At 44.6% G+C, this 16,548-nt stretch overlaps 1 protein-coding gene across 1 annotated transcript in view; it reads right to left on the bottom strand.

The window, feature by feature from the left end:
- Positions 1-16,548, bottom strand: part of LOC143815205 (LHFPL tetraspan subfamily member 7 protein-like) — a 236,024-nt gene that overhangs the window by 1,003 nt on the left and 218,473 nt on the right. The window lies entirely within an intron of this gene.

The following is a 16,548-nucleotide window of genomic DNA, read 5'->3' as shown; positions in this document are numbered from 1 at the left end:
TGACCCATTATTTTTAAATTTGCCTATGCAAATAATTTGGAGCTCTGTATAATGAAGTACAATCAAAAATTATGTTGTGGTACAGTGTTAGCCAGAAAAATGTATGTCAATATTTTTATACCCAAAAAGACAAAAGTATTCTAGCAGTGATACTTTTATTGGCCACAGCGGCCCCTTCATCAGGCAGGTTTACACAGGAAGGATTGAGGCAAAAGCACAACATTTAACAAATGTTACATCAGGACATTTGTGCATGGAGCGGATGGAGTGATGCCTACTAAAGAAGAGTCAAGGTTATAAAATTGAAGTTTTTGTGACAAATGAAGAGGTGATGAGTAAGGATCTATTTACATGGATCAACCAGAGGCGTTAAACTACCGATCAGCGGTCGTTTAGTACACATACCACAGTAAATGATGCAGACTGAGCGATCTGTAATAGATCACTCAGTGCACACAGGCTCATTGTTCTCAGCACTGCAAGTCTTATTTACAGATTCCCTTTAGAATGACCTTTCAGTATTAAAACTTTTAAATCCATCATACAGTATTGTGTCCCAGCGCATGAAAATCAGTATATTAAACAATCCAGTACTTTACATGGCCAGCGAAGTTAAAACTAGTAGGATATAAGTTTTTCCTATTTTTTGCTCTCTAAGGCCTGCGTCACACCTAACGTATAAAAATACGGTCTGTTTTTTCATGACTGAAAATTGTACATTCACACTGAAGACATCAAAACTATGAATTAACACATGTGGAATTATATACTTAACAAAAAAGTGTGAAACAACTGAAATTATGTATTTTATACTAGGTTCTTCAAAGTAGCCACCTTTTGCTTTGATGACTGCTTCGCACACTCTTGGCATTCTCTTGATGAGCTTCAAGAGGTAGTCACCGGGAATGGTTTTCTCTTCACAGGTGTGCCCTGTCAGGTTTAATAAGTGGGATTTATTGCCTTATAAATGGGGTTGGAACCATCAGTTGTGTTGAGCACAAGTCTGGTGGATACACAGCTGATACTCCTACTGAATAGACTGTTAGAATTTGTATTATGGCAAGAAAAAGCAGCTAAGTAAAGAAAAACGAGTGCCCATCATTACTTTAAGAAATGAAGGTCAGTCAGTCCGAAAAATTGGGTAAACTTTGAAAGTGTCCCCAAGTGCAGTGGCAAAAACCATCAAGCGCTACAAAGAAACTGGCTCACATGAGGACCGCCCCAGGAAAGGAAGACCAAGAGTCACCTCTGCTTCTGAGGATAAGTTTATTCGAGTCACCAGCCTCAGATATCGCAGGTTAACAGCAGCTCAGATTAAAGACCAGGTCAATGCCACACAGAGTTCTAGCAGCAGACACATCTCTACAGCAACTGTTAAGAGGAGACTTTGTGCAGCAGGCCTTCATGGTAAAATAGCTGCTAGGAAACCACTGCTAAGGACAGGCAACAAGCAGAAGAGACTTGTTTGGGCTAAAGAACACAAGGAATGGACATCAGAGCAGAGGAAATCTGTGCTTTGGTCTGATGAGTCCAAATTTGAGATCTTTGGTTCTAACCACCGTGTCTTTGTGCGACTCAGAAAAGGTGAACGGATGGACTCTACATGCCTGGTTCCCACCATGAAGCATGGAGGAGGAGGTGTGATGGTGTGGGGGTGCTTTGCTGGTGACACTGTTGGGGATTTATTCAAAATTGAAGGCATACTGATCCAGCATGGCTACCACAGCATCTTGCAGCGGCATGCTATTCCATCCGGTTTGCGTTTAGTTGGACCATCATTTATTTTTCAACAGGACAATGACCCCAAACACACCTCCAGGCTGTGTAAGGGCTGTTTGACCAAGAAGGAGAGTGATAGGGTGCTACGCCAGATGACCTGGCCTCTACAGTCACCAGACCTGAACCCAATCGAGATGGTTTGGGGTGAGCTGGACTGCAGAGTGAAGGCAAAGGGGCCAACAAGTGCTAACCATCTCTGGGAACTCATTCAAGATTGTTGGAAGACCATTTCCGGTGACTACCTCTTGAAGCTCATCAAGAGAATGTCAAGAGTGTGCAAAGCAGTCATCAAAGCAAAATGTGGCTACTTTGAAGAACCTAGAATATAAGACATAATTTCAGTTGGTTTCACACTTTTTTGTTAAGAAAAAAAATGAAGTAGGGTTCCTCTATCAATTCTAACCAGCAAAGGCTAAACAGACAGCTGTGGGCTGATATTAATAGCCAGAGAAGGGGCTAGGGATATTGGCCCGCCTACCAGACTACCAACATCAGTCCTCAGCTGCCCCAGAAATGGCACCTCTTTAAGATCCACCAAATCTGGCGCTTAGCCTCCCTCTTGCCGTGGTGCGGTTGATGTCAGCTTTGCATTGTCAGCTGCCATCAAGACCAGGGGTTAGTAATGGTGATGCGTCTATAAGACGCCCCTCATTACTAACCCCTTAGTCAAATTGTGAAAAATACATCACAAAAATAGTCATTTAATTGAAATAAACACACCACACTCTCATTTTACCATTTATTACTGTGAAAATAAAAATAATCATATTCCTCACCCCTGTCTGACAATAATCCATTTGTCCCATGCCGTAATACATCCCTGCTTCATCTGGATGCCTTGTTGAACAGAGGCATGATGCGGCCGTTCTGCTTGACATCCAGGAAACGCTGAGCTTGGGGCGCAGCTTCAGTGTCGAGCAGTAATGTCATAGAGGTAACCACAGGTCACTGTCAGCTGTTCCCACACTCAGATCACTATGAGCCGGCCCATGAACTGTGTTAACCTTCATTATGTCACCGCTAGCACCGTGAGAAATTTCTCACTGGTAGCTAGCCGTAATCTCACAATGAGCTGCCTGTGGGAACAGCAGCTTCAGTGATATGTAGTAACCTCAATGACGTCACCGCAGGTCACTGACGCTGCGCTCTGACGCTCAGTTTCTCCTGTATGCCAGGCTGAACGGTCACATCATGCCACCGTTCAGCAAGGCATCCAGATGAAGCAGAGATGGATTGCAGCGTGGGACAAATGGATTATTTTCGGACAGGTGAGGAATATGGTTTTCAATAATTTTTATTTTTACAGTAATAAATTGGAAAATGAGGATGGGTGTGCTTATTTCAGTTAAATGACTTTATTCTTGCTGTGTCTTTTTTTCAATATGACTGTGGGGTTAGTAATAGGGGTGTCTTATAAACCCCTCTCCATTACTAACCGCTGCACTTGAGGTCAGCAGCCATAAAACAGCTGGAAATTTATGGAGTTATTTAAATGTATGTTATTGTATATTCTTTTCCATTTATCTTCATGTTTCCATTGAATCATTATTTTCCACAACATTATTGCTCGTTACAGGCCTGTCTGAGTATCATGGGTCAGACCTCCCTACTAGTATGGAATCTCAATGGAAAGAAAACTAAACCCTACATTCATCCAAAGAAATCACTGAGGTTTCAGTCCATGAGACTCCTCCGATTCCTTGCGGTAGAGAGGTCTTCTCTTATTAATTATGAAATCTACTTGCACATTTTCCAGCTACAGTTATGCTGCTCAGATTCAGGTACAACTGATGTCTCTATAGTAAGCACCCCCTGATCTAGACCCCAGACCACAGTGAGAGTGGACTACTTACATACATTATCTAGTAACAGTTCACAAAATCTATATACAAAACTAAATATTATTTTATTATGCTTTGCTTATATAGCATCATCATATTCCACAGCGCTTTACAGACACCATCATCACTGCCCCCATTGGGGCTCACAATCTAGATTCCCTATATAGAAACACACAGAAACACGGGGAGAACATACAGACTCCTTGCAGATGTTGTCCTTGGTGGGTTTTGAATCCAGGACCCCAGCACTGAAAAACAACAATGTGAGCCACTGTGCTGCCATGATATAAATATTACCATTAAACTTATTAGAAAATGTAAGCACATTTAAAGAGAACCTGTTATCAGATCTAATATAATCTGTATCCATCATTCAATAGCTCACCTGGACCTGATGAGGGTGATGATGAACTAAGGCTACGTTCACATTTGCGTTGCATCGGGCGCAGCCGCGGCGACGCATGCGTCATGCGCCCCTATATTTAACATGGGGGGCGCATGGACATGCGTTGTGTTGCGTTTTGTGACGCATGCGGTTTTTTGGCGCAAGCGTCAGGGCGCAGAGGACGCAGCACGTTGCATTTTTTTGCGCTATAAAAATGAACGCATGCGTCACAAAACGCTGCGTTTTGCTGCGTTTCGCATGCGTTTTTGCGTGCGTTGTGCGTTGCGTCACCGACGCAGCACACAACAACGCAAATGTGAACGTAGCCTTACTCTGCAAATACATCCCAAATTGACTCTTTAAAAAGTTCGAGTCTTACCATACATTGCCAGATTGTGTGATCTCCTGTATTCAGGCCACCCACCTAGTTTGATTGTGGGGTCATTATAGTATGTGTGTGTTGGGGAGGGGGCATTTTATTATACAGCTCTGGCAAAAATTAAGAGACCACTGCAAAATGTTCAGTTTGTCTGATTTTTCTCTTTATAGGGATATTTTTGAGTAAAATGTAAATTGTTTTTTTATTCTATAAACTACTGACAATATGTCTCCTCCGAATTTCCAAGCAATACATTTTGTATTTTTTTGTGAAAAAGAAAAATGGTCAAAATTAAAAAAAACAAACAAACAGTGCTTTCAGATCTCAAATAATGCAAAGAAAACAAGTTCAGAATCATTTAGAAACAACAATACTAATGGTTTCACTCAGGAAGAGTTCAGAAATCAATATTTTGTGGAATAACCATGATTGTTAGGCTGTGCACACGTTGCGTTTTTTTTCGCTGTTTTTCTCCATAAAAACGCTATAAAACCGTGATAAAAACGCTATAAAACCGTGAAAAAAACGCTAACGTTAAGAATCCTATTTAATAGAATGCAATCCTCATTTTTTGTGCACATGCTGCGTTTTCCCAAAAAAACGCAGCATGTTCATTAATTTGCGGAATCACGGGGATTCCGCACACATAGGAATGCATTGATCCACTTACTTCCCGCATGGGGCTATGCCCACCATGCGGGAAGTAAGCGGATCATGTGCGGTTGGTACCCAGGGTGGAGGAGAAGAGACTTTCCTCTACGGACTGGGCACCATATAATTGTTAAAAAAAAAAGAATTAAAATAAAAAATAGTGATATACTCACCTTCTGATGGCCCCTGGAGTCCTCCCGCCTCTCAGCGGTGCGCGCGGCCACTTCTGTTCCCATGGATGCTTTGTGTGAAGGACCTGCGATGACGTCGCGGTCACGTGACCGTGACGTCATCGCAGGTCACAAAGCATCTATAGGAACGGAAGCCGCCGCGTGCATTGCTGAGGAGATCGGGGGCCTTCGGAAGGTGAGAATAACCTTTTTTTTTTTTTTTGTTAAACATATCTTTTTACTATTGATGCTGCATAGGCAGCATCAATAGTAAAAAGTTGGTCACACTTGTCAAACACTATGTTTGACAAGTGTGACCAACCTGTCAATCAGTTTTCCAAGTGATGCTACAGATCGCTTGGAAAACGCTAGCATTCTGCAAGCTAATTATGCTTGCAAAATGCTAGTGTTTAGCAGGAATATGCATGTCAATTCCGCATGCGATATACCCGCGGCAGGAGTTGCAGAATTGCCGCGGAAATTTCCGCGGCAATTCTGCGACGTGTGCACTTATCCTTAATCGCAGCTTTTATGCGTCTTGGCATGCTTTCCACCAGTCTTTCAGGCCGGTTTCACACGTCCTGATATTTTCGGTACCGGAAAAAACGGTACCGGAGATATCAGTGTCTGTGTGTCCATGTGTGTACTTTGTGCCGCATCAGTACCACGTGGACGGCCGCTGGGGAAGCAGCGCTACAGTAAGCGCTGTTCCCCTGCGTGTGGTGCTGAAGCCAACTGTCATCCCTGCTCGGCCGTCGAGCAGCACGAGCAGGGGACAATGAATGAATGATACGCAGTGGGTACAGGCTCAGTAATTAGTGGTGACGTCATTAAGTCTGTGCTCGCTCGCCGGCATGATCTCAGGACCGTGGGAGAATGCAAGTGATGAGGTCACTGTGACAAAGCTTGAACTGCCGTGACCTCATCACTTGCATTATCTCACGTACTGAGGTCACAGGAGTTCATGCCGGCAGCGAGCACAGACTCGGTGACATCACCACTAGTTACTGAGTCTGCGCCCTCTACATATCATTCATTCCCCAGTAGTTTACAGCTGGGCCGGTCGCATTAGCACCGCTCCCGGTTGTAAACTGAATGTCCCCCAGATATGGATTACGGTGTGGGACTAACTGAACGCCGGACAGGTATGGGTATATTGTTGGTTTATTATCTTTACTTTTTTCCAGGAGATCGAGGGTGTCGCTTGGATCACCATTACAATAAAGATGGAAAAATTGTGTGGTGTCTGATTTCATTAAAATACTTTATTCTGCTTGTGTGTGTTTATTTAACCTTTTACTAACTTTAGGATTAGTAATGGAGAGGTGTCTTATTGACACCTCTCCATTACTAAGCCGGGCTTAATGTCACCTTACAATTGGAAGGTGACATTAACCCCTCATTACTCCACTTGCCACTGCTACATGGCAAGTAGGAAGAACCTGGCAAAGCTCCAGAATTGGCGCATCTAATAGATGCGCCTTTTCTGGGCAACTGCAGGCTGCTGTTTTTAGGCTGAGGGGGCCCATACCCATGGCCCCTTACCAGCCTGAGAATAGCAGCCCACACCTGTGAGTTTTGCCGGGTTTTTTCAACAACATAGGGAGACCTGTTGTGAAATTGGATTCTGGGCTCCCCCGGTGGCCACTGGTGGAATTGAACTTGTGTGCATCATCCTCTCTGTTCACCTGTTCCCATCAGGATGTGGGAGTCTCTATATAACCTTGCTCCTCTGTCAGTTTCATGCCGGTCAACAATGTAATCAGAAGCCTTTCTTTGCATGTTCCTGCTACTAGACAACTCCCAGCTAAGTTGGACTTTCGTCCTTGTTTGTTTTTGCATTTTGTTCCAGTTCACAGCTGCTGTTTCGTTACTGTGTCTGGAAAGCTCTTGTGATCTGAAATTGCCACTCTGGTGTTATGAGTTAATACTAGAGTCTTAAAGTAATTTCTGGATGGTGTTTTGATAGGGTTTTCAGCTGACCATGAAAGTGCTCTTTCTGTCTTCCTGCTATCTAGTAAGCGGACCTCGATTTTGCTAAACCTATTTTCATACTACGTTTGTCATTTCATCTAAAATCACCGCCAATATATGTGGGGGCCTCTGTCTGCCTTTTGGGGAAATTTCTCTAGAGGTGAGCCAGGACTGTATTTTCCTCTGCTAGGATTAGTTAGTCCTCCGGCTGGCGCTGGGCGTCTAGGGATAAAACGTAGGCACGCTACCCGGCCACTGTTAATTGTGCGGCAGGTTTAGTTCATGGTCAGTTTAGATTCCATCTTCCAAGAGCTAGTTCTTATATATGCTGGGCTATGTTCTCTCGCCATTGAGAATCATGACAGTTTGACCGGCCCAAAAAGGGTTAAATTATTGGCTGAGAAAGGAGAGAAAAAAGAAGTCTGCTGAAAATTTTTTTTTTTTTTTTTTCTCTAGTTCTGAGTGTGCTCATAATTGAATCACTTGCTAGTCTCCTATACTGCAGCCTTCCTCTCTTTCTCTCCTTCTAATCCTTGAATGGCTCTGTGTTCACCTGTTTGAAATGGATCTTCAGAGTGTAGCTACAGGTTTGAATAATCTCGCCACGAAGGTACAAAATTTGCAAGATTTTGTTGTTCATGCACCTATGTCTGAACCTAGAATTCCTTTGCCTGAATTTTTTTCAGGGAATAGATCTTGCTTTCAAAATTTTAAAAATAATTGCAAATTGTTTTTGTCCCTGAAGTCTCGCTCTGCCGGAGATCCTGCACAGCAGGTCAGGATTGTAATTTCCTTGCTCCGGGGCGACCCTCAAGATTGGGCTTTTGCATTGACACCAGGGGATCCTGCGTTGCTCAATGTGGATGCGTTTTTTCTGGCCTTGGGGTTGCTTTATGAGGAACCTCATTTAGAGCTTCAGGCGGAAAAAGCTTTGATGTCCCTATCTCAGGGGCAAGATGAAGCTGAATTATACTGCCAAAAATTCCGTAAATGGTCTGTGCTTACTCAGTGGAATGAGTGCGCCCTGGCGGCGATTTTCAGAGAAGGTCTCTCTGATGCCATTAAGGATGTTATGGTGGGGTTCCCTGTGCCTGCGGGTCTGAATGAGTCCATGACAATGGCTATTCAGATCGATAGGCGTCTGCGGGAGCGCAAACCTGTGCACCATTTGGCGGTGTCTACTGAGAAGACGCCAGAAAATATGCAATGTGATAGAATTCTGTCCAGAAGCGAGCGGCAGAATTTTAGACGAAAAAATGGGTTGTGCTTCTATTGTGGTGATTCAACTCATGTTATATCAGCATGCTCTAAGCGTACTAAGAAGCTTGACAAGTCTGTTTCAATTAGCACTTTACAGTCTAAGTTTATTCTATCTGTGACCCTGATTTGTTCTTTATCATCTATTACCGCGGACGCCTATGTCGACTCTGGCGCCGCTTTGAGTCTTATGGATTGGTCCTTTGCCAAACGCTGTGGGTATGATTTGGAGCCTTTGGAAGCTCCTATACCTCTGAAGGGGATTGACTCCACCCCATTGGCTAGTAATAAACCACAATACTGGACACAAGTAACTATGCGTATTAATCCGGATCACCAGGAGATTATTCGCTTTCTGGTGCTGTATAATCTACATGATGTTTTGGTGCTAGGATTGCCATGGCTGCAATCTCATAACCCAGTCCTCGACTGGAAAGCTATGTCTGTGTTAAGCTGGGGATGTAAAGGGACTCATGGGGACGTACCTTTGGTTTCCATTTCATCATCTATTCCCTCTGAGATTCCTGAATTCTTGTCTGACTATCGTGACGTTTTTGAAGAACCCAAGCTTGGTTCACTACCTCCGCACCGGGAGTGCGATTGTGCCATAGATTTGATCCCGGGTAGTAAATACCCTAAGGGTCGTTTATTTAATCTGTCTGTGCCTGAACACGCTGCTATGCGAGAATATATAAAGGAGTCCTTGGAAAAGGGACATATTCGTCCTTCGTCATCTCCCTTAGGAGCCGGTTTTTTCTTTGTGTCTAAGAAAGATGGCTCTTTGAGGCCGTGTATTGATTATCGGCTTTTGAATAAAATCACGGTTAAATATCAATATCCGTTACCACTGCTGACTGATTTGTTTGCTCGTATAAAGGGGGCCAAGTGGTTCTCTAAGATTGATCTCCGTGGGGCGTATAATTTGGTGCGAATCAAGCAGGGGGATGAGTGGAAAACCGCATTTAATACGCCCGAGGGCCACTTTGAGTATTTGGTGATGCCTTTTGGTCTTTCAAATGCCCCTTCAGTCTTCCAGTCCTTTATGCATGACATTTTCCGCGATTATTTGGATAAATTTATGATTGTGTATCTGGATGATATTCTGATTTTTTCGGATGACTGGGACTCTCATGTCCAGCAGGTCAGGAGGGTTTTTCAGGTTTTGCGGTCTAATTCCTTGTGTGTGAAGGGTTCTAAGTGCGTTTTTGGGGTTCAAAAGATTTCCTTCTTGGGATACATTTTTTCCCCCTCTTCCATCGAGATGGATCCTGTCAAGGTTCAGGCTATTTGTGATTGGATGCAACCCTCTTCTCTTAAGAGTCTTCAGAAATTTTTGGGCTTTGCTAACTTTTATCGTCGATTTATTGCTGGTTTTTCTGATGTTGTTAAACCATTGAGTGATTTGACTAAGAAGGGTGCTGATGTTGCTGATTGGTCCCCTGATGCTGTGGAGGCCTTTCGGGAGCTTAAGCGCCGCTTTTCTTCCGTCCCTGTGTTGCGTCAGCCTGATGTTGCTCTTCCTTTTCAGGTTGAGGTCGACGCTTCTGAAATCGGAGCTGGGGCGGTGTTGTTGCAGAGAAGTTCCGACTGCCCCGTGATGAGACCTTGTGCTTTTTTTTCCCGTAAATTTTCGCCCGCCGAGCGGAATTATGATATTGGGAATCGGGAGCTTTTGGCCATGAAGTGGGCTTTTGAGGAGTGGCGTCACTGGCTTGAGGGGGCCAGACATCAGGTGGTGGTATTGACTGACCACAAAAATTTAATTTACCTTGAGTCTGCCAGGCGCCTGAATCCTAGACAGGCGCGCTGGTCGTTGTTTTTCTCTCGGTTTAATTTTGTGGTGTCATACCTACCGGGTTCTAAGAATGTTAAGGCGGATGCCCTTTCTAGGAGTTTTGAGCCTGACTCCCCTGGTAATTCTGAGCCCACAGGTATCCTTAAGGATGGAGTGATATTGTCTGCCGTTTCTCCAGACCTGCGGCGGGCCTTGCAGGAGTTTCAGGCGGATAGACCGGATCGTTGCCCACCTGGTAGACTGTTTGTTCCTGATGATTGGACCAGTAGAGTCATCTCTGAGGTTCATTCTTCTGCGTTGGCAGGTCATCCTGGAATCTTTGGTACCAGGGATTTGGTGGCAAGGTCCTTCTGGTGGCCTTCCCTGTCACGAGATGTGCGAGGCTTTGTGCAGTCTTGTGACGTTTGTGTTCGGGCCAAGCCTTGTTGTTCTCGGGCTAGTGGATTGTTGTTGCCCTTGCCTATTCCGAAGAGGCCTTGGACGCACATCTCGATGGATTTTATTTCGGATCTGCCTGTTTCTCAGAAGATGTCTGTCATCTGGGTGGTGTGTGACCGTTTCTCTAAGATGGTCCATTTGGTTCCCTTGCCTAAGTTGCCTTCTTCTTCCGAGTTGGTTCCTCTGTTTTTTCAAAATGTTGTTCGTTTGCATGGTATTCCGGAGAATATCGTTTCTGACAGAGGGACCCAATTCGTGTCTAGATTTTGGCAGGCATTCTGTGCTAGGATGGGCATAGATTTGTCTTTTTCGTCTGCTTTCCATCCTCAGACTAATGGCCAGACCGAGCGGACTAATCAGACCTTGGAGACATATTTGAGGTGTTTTGTGTCTGCGGATCAGGATGATTGGGTTGCTTTTTTGCCATTGGCGGAGTTCGCCCTCAATAATCGGGCCAGCTCTGCCACCTTGGTGTCCCCGTTTTTCTGTAATTCGGGGTTTCATCCTCGATTTTCCTCCGGTCAGGTGGAATCTTCGGATTGTCCTGGAGTGGATGCTGTGGTGGAGAGGTTGCATCAGATTTGGGGGCAGGTAGTGGACAATTTGAAGTTGTCCCAGGAGAAGACTCAGCTTTTTGCCAACCGCCGTCGTCGTGTTGGTCCTCGGCTTTGTGTTGGGGACTTGGTGTGGTTGTCTTCTCGTTTTGTCCCTATGAGGGTTTCTTCTCCTAAGTTTAAGCCTCGGTTCATCGGCCCGTACAAGATATTGGAGATTCTTAACCCTGTGTCCTTCCGTTTGGACCTCCCTGCATCTTTTTCTATTCATAATGTTTTTCATCGGTCATTATTGCGCAGGTATGAGGTACCGGTTGTGCCTTCCGTTGAGCCTCCTGCTCCGGTGTTGGTTGAGGGTGAGTTGGAGTACGTTGTGGAAAAGATCTTAGACTCCCGTGTTTCCAGACGGAAACTCCAGTATCTGGTCAAATGGAAGGGATACGGTCAGGAGGATAATTCTTGGGTGACTGCCTCTGATGTTCATGCCTCCGATCTTGTCCGTGCCTTTCATAGGGCTCATCCTGATCGCCCTGGTGGTTCTGGTGAGGGTTCGGTGCCCCCTCCTTGAGGGGGGGGTACTGTTGTGAAATTGGATTCTGGGCTCCCCCGGTGGCCACTGGTGGAATTGAACTTGTGTGCATCATCCTCTCTGTTCACCTGTTCCCATCAGGATGTGGGAGTCTCTATATAACCTTGCTCCTCTGTCAGTTTCATGCCGGTCAACAATGTAATCAGAAGCCTTTCTTTGCATGTTCCTGCTACTAGACAACTCCCAGCTAAGTTGGACTTTCGTCCTTGTTTGTTTTTGCATTTTGTTCCAGTTCACAGCTGCTGTTTCGTTACTGTGTCTGGAAAGCTCTTGTGATCTGAAATTGCCACTCTGGTGTTATGAGTTAATACTAGAGTCTTAAAGTAATTTCTGGATGGTGTTTTGATAGGGTTTTCAGCTGACCATGAAAGTGCTCTTTCTGTCTTCCTGCTATCTAGTAAGCGGACCTCGATTTTGCTAAACCTATTTTCATACTACGTTTGTAATTTCATCTAAAATCACCGCCAATATATGTGGGGGCCTCTGTCTGCCTTTTGGGGAAATTTCTCTAGAGGTGAGCCAGGACTGTATTTTCCTCTGCTAGGATTAGTTAGTCCTCCGGCTGGCGCTGGGCGTCTAGGGATAAAACGTAGGCACGCTACCCGGCCACTGTTAATTGTGCGGCAGGTTTAGTTCATGGTCAGTTTAGATTCCATCTTCCAAGAGCTAGTTCTTATATATGCTGGGCTATGTTCTCTCGCCATTGAGAATCATGACAGAGACCCCAAGTCGGGTTTTCATTCATTCATTGTCCCCTGCTCGCCGGCAGAGCAGGGGAGAAGGGATGACAGCCACGTTCAGCACCACACATAGGGGAACAGTGGCTTACAGTAGTGCTGCTTCCTCGGCTGTCCGTGCACACGGAGGACAGTGTGCACTGTTCTCCCTGTGCACATGTGTGGCACATTTTGCGGCCCGTGTGTCCGGGTAAAAACGGACACACGGTCCATGAAAACATGCTGACATTTGCATAGACTGATTCATTTGAATGGGTCTACATGTGTCAGTGTCTCTGGTACGTGAGAAAACTGTCACCACACGTACCGGAGACACTGATGTGTGAAACTGGCCTCACGCTGCTTTTGACGAAAAAATGTAAGCAGTTCTTTGATGGCTTGTGACTATCCATCTTCCTCTTGATTACATTCTAGAGGTTTTCACTGGGGTTCAGGTCAGAAGATTGTGCTGCCCATGACAGGGATTTGATGTGGTGGTCTCTTAATTTTTGCCAGAGCTGTATATGGAGCACAGTGGGGGCCATGAAAGGGGTATTCTACTGTGTGGGAACACTAATAGGCTTCACTATGAGAATATTTCTGTGTGGTCGCATTTTCTGGACTGGGCACAGGTTTAGTGTAAAACAAAAAAAAAAGTGGATATCCCTCTTATTTATTTTTCAAAGTTGGGAGGTTTGTGTTTAGTGTGTAATAATAGTGTGTAACACAATCTGCGTATGGCTGCATGTACCCGGCCGAGCACTCAGATCAGCAGGCAGGAATCTAGATGGTCTATACTTATAATCCAGCGGAGCACCTTTGGAGGCAGAGCGCTTTGCTATGCAGCGCCCACTTTCTAGGGGGGCTCATTCAGATGTCAATGATTTTCTTGTACAGTAAGAGCTTCATTAGTGATTTTTTTAGTTTGATCAGAGTCTGGTCAGGGTGTCAATTTTAGCCATCAGAGTTTGGTCTGAGTTTTTCTTAGATAAGATACCAGATAAAAGAAAAAGGTTTCTCTATCTTTTTAGCAGTCCATGAAAAATGGACAGTACACAGATGGCATCTGAATGCTGTCCAATTTTTTTTTTCATGATCCCATAGACTTGCATTGCCAATTTTGATTCAACACTTGGATCAATATCGGACATGTTTCCACAATTTTGTATGGACCACTTGGTCTGTAAAAAACCACGGACATGTGAACGATCCCATTCAGTATTATAGATATAAGCGATATCTGAAACACACCCACACCCGCCCCCCACATTGGACATGATACCAAGTTGAACAATTTACTGTCCAAACGCGCTTTGACTCCATTGTAAGAACAGGACGCTATAAATGTAATTTTATTGTTGATATATGAACAATTTATCAGGGTAGACGTGTCCAGACTTCAGGGAGGTCTCAGCTGTCAATTACAGTGTTTGGGGGGATGGAGGATACAAAACTGATTATTGATGAATCAAAAACCTGCAGAACCACCCAGTGATCAGGATTTACATATAAGGCTGGGATCACACTACAGCGAGATACGGCCGAGTCTCGCAGGTTAAAACCAAGCTCTGGCACCGGCACTCCAGAGCGGAGCGTGCGGCCGCACAGCAATACATGGAGCTGCACGCTCCGCTCCGGAGTGCCGGTGCCAGAGCTTGTTTTAAACCTGCGAGACTCGGCCGTATCTCGCTGTAGTGTGACTCCGGCCTTACTGGAATAAATGTTTTTTAAAGGACACAGTCTGGAAACATTACAGTGAGCAATGAGTAATGCTTAAAGTGGGTCTCCCCTTTCAGAAAACTTTCATCATATAGGGAGGATATAAAATGCAAACCAAGTATCACTCTCGCTGGGTCCCGTACCAGCTCTCCGCTACTATCCCAGTCTATGCTGATGTCATGTCAGTGCTGCAGCCAATCTGTGGCTTAATGTTGCCAGCATGAGCTGCAGAACTCACTGATTGGCTGCAGCACTGTTGACATGTCAGCACTGCAACCAAACAAAAAGATGGTAGCAGGGAGGGTAAGTAATACTCTTCTTTTATAGTTACCCTGGCCTATGAAAGAAAGTTTTATGAAAGTTGACAACTCATTTAATGAACCTTACACCAGAGCGACATTAGAGGTTCCTGGCTGCTCTAGTGACAGATCCACTTATAATATTTTGTTTTATGACCCATTTACCTACAACAGTTTAGAAAACTTTTACTACTTGGTAACAATATAAAGTTCTTCAGTTTTCAACTCTCTGCTACAAATCAAACAAAAATTCCTCCTAATATAGCTCTGTCCTAAAGGGTTTGTCCGGCAAAAAACAAGTTGCCCCCTATCTACAGGATATGAGATATGTTGTTGATCATTAGGAGTCCGACCACTGGGACCTGCACCATTCATTGAAAACTTTTATCCCCGTTAGGGCTCATGCAGGCGACCATGTATTCTCATCCGAGAGAATCGGGATGATTATGCAAATGACACTGATTAGAGTGTCAGCAAAGTGCAATCAGATTCTCTTGAAGGAGACAATCAGAGCACTCCGTGAGGAGAAGCTGGAGAACAAAATGTCTCCATCTTCTCCATTTTGTCAGTGCTCAGAAATCGGACTGTACTCAGATGTCATCCAAGTGCAGTCTGATGATTTCCACGTGCTCATTGACTTGCGTGGCCGAGTGCAATCCGAATATCTGATCAAACTTGGATATGCGATTTTGTCCTTGGCAGACTCTGTACAAGGAAAAAGATTGGTCAGAGTGATTTGCCGGATCACACACGGATGGATTATAAGCCGTCTGCACCTGCGTTTGGAATGAAGCAGAAGGCACATGCTTCACCTCCACACTATATATTTCCTATGAGACTGTGGAGCACTGTCCTTGGCTTTTTCCGGCAACGTCATAGGGAATGGCGATTGGGTGTTCACCCTGCCACTCCTTTCTGTAATAAGGATAAAAAGTTCTTCATTGGGGATCAGCTGTAATCTGCCAATAGCGGTTCCCCACCGATCAAATTATCACTGATGGTGGGAACTTGGTTTCACTGGACAACCCCCTTTAACTATTCGATAACATGCTGTGTTTAAGCCACTCTGTCAAAACTGGAGATTTTAGAAAATTAAATATCATCATCACCCTTCCTGATTTCATGCTCACATTTTTGTTACCTTTTCTCAGTACCTCAAATATCCACAAGGTGGCGTTCAGGGACAAGAAATTTGGCGTTGTGTCCAGGTTTTCACTACTTAGATTTTTCCCTAACTTGTCTCAGTAGATTAGTAAATCGTATCTTTGTTTTTGTGTTATAAAGACATTTGTACGCACAAGTGCTGTAGCGTGCCTCCCTCATAACACTGAACATATTGAGAATTTGCGACATGCTGTGCTCGTAGAGGAAATCTACTGTGGAGATGGCGCGCCGACACAGATTCTCAGATCATTGCGCAGCTTACCACATTGTTTGCCATATGCAAGAGCTAGATCCCTGTACAGCCGGCAAAGTAGCCGGTTATAACACCCAAGATGGCCGTCATCTTTGTACGTAGTGTTGTTTGTCCCGCACTATGAGATTTCATCGCTTGAAATGGATTAAATTAAAAATTTAAAGTATAAAACAGATTTTTTTTTACCATGAAAAGCCATTAATTTATTAACCATGCAAATATATTCATAAATGGCCACAATGTTTCTCATTATATGATCTCTCCGTATACTGCTCTATTGCTTAGGCCGCATTCACACATTCAGTATTTGGTCAGTATTTGACATTTGTAAGTCAAAACCAGGAGTGGGACAATCAGAGAAAAAGTATAAGGCCAGTCTCACACGTCCAGATAATTCCGGTACCGGAAAACTCGGTACCGGAGTTATCCGTGTCCGTGTGTCCGTGAGCTCACGTGGCACATCAGTGTGGCACACGTGCGGCAGCCGTGTGCCGACTGGGTACCACACGGACCGTGCAGGAGACAGCGCTACAGTAAGCGCTGTCCCCTGCTTTGGGTGCTGAAGCCGCCATTCATCCCTTCTCT

The sequence above is a fragment of the Ranitomeya variabilis genome, chromosome 3 (genome assembly GCF_051348905.1).
Source record: "Ranitomeya variabilis isolate aRanVar5 chromosome 3, aRanVar5.hap1, whole genome shotgun sequence".
NCBI classification, from domain to species: domain Eukaryota; kingdom Metazoa; phylum Chordata; class Amphibia; order Anura; family Dendrobatidae; genus Ranitomeya; species Ranitomeya variabilis.
Note: the sequence above shows the minus strand (reverse complement) of the source record. Positions and strands in the feature narration are given on the sequence as shown.